General features: G+C 33.2%; 1 non-coding gene across 1 annotated transcript; it reads right to left on the bottom strand.

Annotated features, from left to right (window-relative positions):
* Nucleotides 1–1,885: 1,885 nt before the first annotated feature.
* LOC114579972 lies at nucleotides 1,886–1,973 on the bottom strand. Its single transcript, XR_003701257.1, has one exon. It is a non-coding gene; the product is annotated as a small nucleolar RNA R16 (small nucleolar RNA).
* Nucleotides 1,974–6,290: the final 4,317 nt, after the last annotated feature.

Below are 6,290 nucleotides of genomic sequence, written 5' to 3'. Positions count from 1 at the left end.
AAGTCATCATTTGCCATTCCTAACGGCCAACCCACAAAACAATAATTAAGGGCAGGTTCAAATTAATATCTTGACCAATAAAAATGTGTCCCGTCACCTCAAAAATATACCAAACAAGATGCTGAGCATACACAACTCTCCTTGGCCTATTGGTTGAGAACTAAGGCTTCCAACTAAGAGGTCTAAGGTTCGAGTCTCTGTGTATGCGTTGTGTGTGTGAGTTTGACTTAAATGGCCTAAATGTCCCAAAAAAAAGATGCTGAGCACATTAGAGGAAGGGAGAATCGTCCGAAATTCACAATTAATGCTCCTACATTTGGAAGAATTGAATGTTGCATTGTTGCCTCATGTGCCATTCGGGGCTTAATATTGAGAAAGAGAGAGGAATGACTTTTCATTTTGGACAGAGAGAGAGAGAGGTGAAAGAGAGGATTAAGGCCACAAGAGACAAGAGGAAACCTGATCAAATTTTTGTAATAGTCACCAACATCTTACATATATATGAAAAACATTAATAATTTGATCTACATTTAACTCCTCTCACCCTCAAACAAACATTGTCCTATGTTTATGCTTTCTAAACTATAAGAGACATGTTATTTGAATTCTTAATTTTGATCTACAAAATTCTCTTAACTCTAACAATGAGACGCCAAACAAAATTATTTTATTTTAAGATCCCACTTCCCTAAATAAAATTTTGACAACACCACAAGCACTTTCTTGCCACTACCATTAAACTTTCCAATGCATTTAAGTTGTTTTAAACAAAAAATCACCTATATTTATTTTATAATCATCTAAATAAAATTTCAAAGATATTGTATTTTTATTCTATTCTATTATAATTTACTATGCAACTTCTTTAAAAGCAAATGAAAAGAGGAATGGTGAACAATAACTACACTTTTAATGTTCAAAATCACACAATCGAACAATTCTCCATATCCGGATCCATACTTAATACTCTCTCCATAAGAAAATCAATGAAGCATACAATTTAGATTTACTTATAGTATCAAATTTAATTTATCTTCAATGTAGTTAAAATTGGTTCGAATTTTAAATTCACAACTATGACAATCTCCACCCGAAAAACTCATTTTATAATCCAAAAATACCCACATTTTGAAAATCGGACTGGACCGACCGGTCCAACCAATTCAACCGTGAATCAGTCTGAAGGCCAGTCCAATTCAGCCTTAAAAACCGGCTGTGCACCAAACCGGCTAGAACCGATGTGAACCACCGGAACCGATTAACCGGTCTCACTTCTCTAAAACTAGCCGGTCAAAGTTTTTTCCACTTGACTGTCTACAGCTCCATTGTGTGTGCTCGAGGTAAAAGTTTTGTATAAATGTATTGCATGAAGCGTAATGATCATACATCTGTAATGCAATGTATGTCCCATCCTTCTACCCTTTCTTGGAAGTAGAAAGACTATTCATAGCTATTAGCTTGACACCAAAGAAGAGTTCAACACAATCTTTTATTTATGTCCTAGTTGATCCTGATTCAACACCCACTGTTGACCCAGCACAAAATGAGAATCTGGCATTCGGTTGGAGCTCACACCAACTACAAATCCTCGTTTGGCATTTGGATGGAGAAGCTCTTAAGCTCCCCTCCTGCTGCTATGGAGACTGCGGCCATCAACAGGCCGCGACCAATGGGTTTTATAAAATTTAATTAAGAAAAAACCCCTGTATTTTTAGAACAAATTGCAGGAGCCTGTTGAATACTAAATAACTGCAACAAAGCAAACCCTAAGATCGCTGCATCAACAATTGCAATAATCTCTGTCGCTTTAAACATAATAAAAAATCATATTCAACCGGCACAAAATTTAAAACTTAACTAAACACCAAAAAACCATTATATGTTTCAGAGCATCAGACAATAAGCGGAATTTAGAAGTCCTCAAAGGATTTCAGAGTGTAGGATAAGAAATTTGATTTGCATCATCTGCTCCAAAAAAGTACCAACTCTTATAACAAAAATAAGAATCGCTTCCAAGAAAGTACTCAAAATTTCGATCGGACCATTTAACGCTAAAACAATGGAAGAACATGCAAAGCGCTGGTAAGCCAACCTTATTTCGATCTAAGCACTTATTATATCTCCCCATTCAATAATGTTCATGAGAATAGGATAATATGTGCTAAACCCAAATTTCTTTCTCCAAAACAAAATCAATAAGCGAAATATGATAATAAGATTAAACGGTTTTGATATAAGTAAAAACCTCAGAAAAGAAACAATAGTTAAGTATCGCAGACGCAAGTCTAGAACCAAATTTAGAAGGTGTAAAGGAATGAAAAGAACCAGTAGAAAGGGAAAACCTCTCAGATGCCATTAATTAGGCAACAAAATTGCAGACAATCAACACGGCATCAGATTCAGACCGCCCGTCTGCGTTTTCGTCGTCATCGAGGAGTTCGAAGAAGGCGATTGTTGTAAAGAGATGCAGCGATGGCCATGTATGGAGTAGGAGAGGTCAGGAGATGGAAGGGTTTGAGGTAAAATGTGAGAGAGGGAGGGAGCGAGTGAAATAGAGAGGCTGCGAAGAAAGAAATCGTCGCATAGCTTTCTCCGGACGGCCTATAAATAGTTGTTACCCTTCGAAACCCTAGAACACTAAAAAGGATCATACATCACGGATTCATTGTCTTTGAATGATGAGATCTCAACCGTAGAAAACTTAATTATTAAAAAAAATAATTTTTTAAACTATTTATTTCATATAAATATGTAATTAGAAGAATTAATAAAAATTTCAGACAAGAATAAATGATGCTTATCATATTAATTTAATTTTATTTATTTACTATAAAAAATTAATATTTTTATGATCTTATTAGGATATATTGTAATGTAAAATAAGCTCATGTTAAATTATATTGAGTGATAAAAAACTAAAAGACTTATTATTTATTGATTATGTCATGATTTTTTTTTTCAACTATTAAATCATCAAAAAAATATTATGTAGATAGTAAAATATCATATTATTTTCAGAAATATTTGAACATATTCTAATATTATATTTTTAACATCTTTCATTATTTATCTTTCATAAATGCATCCTACCTCTAGGAGAAGAAAAATGATTTTTTAAAGAAGAAGCAAGTGTTTAATTTAAATTAGTAATAAAAACAAAGTATTAAAAAAAATTTAAAAAAAAAACAAATTAGCCAAGCGTTTTTTTTTTTTTTTTTTTTTGGATGAGCAAAGACGCTTAGGAATGATAAAATTAGAACAAAAAATTTTGAGGGGGGGCAAAATACCCAAAATATTCTAAAATATCCCCTCTAAATATTTTTTTTTATGGATGAGTACATGGAGAATCCGCCCATGATTATACGTGCTCCATCAAAAAAATCCGAAGAAAAATCTCCCCATCACATTGATCTAATTTGCCTATTAAAAATAAAAAGTATGACTGATAACATTTGTTTACATGATATTGATATCAAATATTTCCATAGGCGGATCCACCAAGGACTGAGGCTCGGCAAATGCCCACCCTCAAAATATATATATATATAGAGAGAGAGAGAGAGGAGAAATTTTGGAATATTTTTTGCTCTAATTTTATCAATCCTATGCATCTTTGTCCATCCCACACAAAAATAAATTTTTTGCCCACCCTGAAAAAAGAAGCTGGATCCGCCCCTGAATATTTCATAATGAAGATAATTGTCACACATTTTTAGTCTTTTTCTTGATGGCTGAATATCCATTAACTTTGATTGTTCTAAGATTCAATTTGTTTGGCTGATTTTAAAGCTCTGAGTTCCTTTTGATAGTCATCTACATAACAAATGTCCATTATTATAATATTAAGGTCACATGGAATTATATCACTCATATTGGAGCCACAATTTTTTATCTTCAGTAGTATTGCCATATTTTAATTATATTAAATTGGTTAATAAGAAAATTGATGGGGACTAATCCTTCTTAGGAAATTGACCGATTGTAACAACTGAATTTTTCAGTTCAAGCTTTTGAATCTTCATAGCTTAGAGTTTTCTTTTCTCATGGTTAAATAACTAGCCTAACCCTCTCATCAAATATAAAATGATTAAGGTTTTATCCTCGACTAATCAGTTTAGTATGTTTTCTAGTACTTAATATAAAATTAAGCCTCCAATTTCATTAAGGGGTGCAAGCGAGTCGAGTCAAGCTTGAGTCGAGAGCCTAACTTGAGTTCAACTTGCAAGCTAAAATTCGAGCTCGAACTTGAGTCGAGCTCAAGCTCAACTCATGACAATGAATATGAGCTTATCGAGTAGCTCGATTCCACATCCACCTCCGCCAGTTTCACGTATTTGCTGGACTTCCACGTCCATGCCAGACTCAACAAGCTCGATTCCACGTCCGCCTCATTCCGAGTTTGTGCCCGTGTCTGAGTCCACATTCGCGTCTGCCCTGATATTACATCCATGATTCTGTATTCGTGTTTGAGTACGACTTTGCCCCACGATCCTAAATTAGGGTCCAAGCCAACCCCGTGAGCTGCTCATTGAGTAATCGAGCCCAACTTCAGTAGGATCGAACTCGAGCTCGATTATACAATGAGCTCAAAATTTTTACTTGAGCTCAAAACTCGATAAGCTTGACTCCCGAGCTCATAAATGAGTTGAGCTCAAGCCTGCTCGCGAGTTAGTTTGGCTCTATTGCACCCATAATTTCATCTAATAACTTTCATTCCATCAAACATAGGTTTATGCTCCAAAAATATGGAGTCATTGTTGTCATTTTCATGCAGACTAGCTATCATTGTAGGGGGAATTTCATTAATGGTGATTATATGGTCATTTTGTATAAGAAGCTAAAGGCTATTAAATTTGCAAGTAAAAAAAAACACCATATGCCATGTCATTGTGGACTTGAGGGTAATTAAGGTCAATTGGATTATTCTAAACCACAATGAGTCATATAAGATAAATGATAAGAGTGCATCATCTTAACATTATAATTTGCAAATTGTTCCACTATGTTAATCCCCTTTTCCTTCGTTATTCATTTCTTCTTTTATGGCTTAGTATAGGAACTTTGCCTTCCATAGAAATCAAAGGTGAGATCTTTATCAAAACCTATTATTTAAGTTCAATGCATGAACCCATCCTATGCCTTTTGTGGGGCATGAGATATTTACTCAACATCCTCTTTCATTGTTAGAATAGGGCAATATGCCACTCTTCATTAAAATCTTAAGGTACGATGTTTTTACCTATTAGGAAATAAGATAGAACATTCATAAATGAAAGATTGGCCCGTTCTTGGGATCAACCAAACAACAATTAGAAATGTGAACTAGCTAAACCATACTCCTTTGTTAACATATTCTTTGAAAGTTAAATAGTCCTCAATAACATCTCCCAATGTCTTACGCTATAGAAAAAAATAGGGGTGATTTGTTTGATTAGCCTCCTCTAAGCTTTTAGCTCTATCATCATTTTTCATAATTCAATTTCTTCAAACATTTTCTTTCTGGCTCTGCCTAATATTTTATTGTATCGTTTGCTCAACCAAAATAAGTTCCTCTAATGGTACCTTATACATGTAAGCCATTTGCTTTGCCATGGCCTCAATAGCCTTCATCATCTCATCTAGTCTACTCTTTAAATAGTGAGTGTAATTATTATTTTCCTTTACTTGTACTAATAATTCTTGTGACTGATCTACGTGACTCTCATCATTTGTCATCTCCTAGTATCCTTCATTAATTGGAAGGTTTGTATGAGATGCCCATATTAACTTAAGTTTTAAATTATACGTTTCACATTCTAAAAATATAATGTTGCCATACAAAAATAAATTACGTAAAGATAAATTATTAAGCTTTTTATCTTTAAATCAATTATAGAGCAATAAATTAATTTTGTTCTTTAGATAAAAAATATCACTTATGAGAGAAACATTTTCCTTTTTTAGGCATATATCTCTTTCTTAATACAATATTATTTTTCTTTTTCTTTAAAAAAAAAAAAACAATTAATTCATAAAAAATTTTGATAATTCATCTTAAGAAAACTCTCTTACCTCATCATTATCCTTAAAATTATATGATTGCTCAATAATGTGGATACTAATCTTATTTTTATTTTTTATCTTCTATTAGAAGTGTTCTTAGGATTTTTGAAATATTCCTCCCTCTTCTTCTTTTATCCCATGCTTTTAATTTTTTCTTTCCTTCTCCTTCTTGTCTCTCTTGTAGAATGAATAACCTTATGGTTCTTAACATACTTGTTAGCATTCTCCTTCAATATTCTCTTTTCTTC

The sequence above is a fragment of the Dendrobium catenatum genome, unplaced genomic scaffold, assembly GCF_001605985.2.
Source record: "Dendrobium catenatum unplaced genomic scaffold, ASM160598v2 fragScaff_scaffold_716, whole genome shotgun sequence".
Lineage (NCBI taxonomy): Eukaryota > Viridiplantae > Streptophyta > Magnoliopsida > Asparagales > Orchidaceae > Dendrobium > Dendrobium catenatum.
Note: the sequence above shows the minus strand (reverse complement) of the source record. Positions and strands in the feature narration are given on the sequence as shown.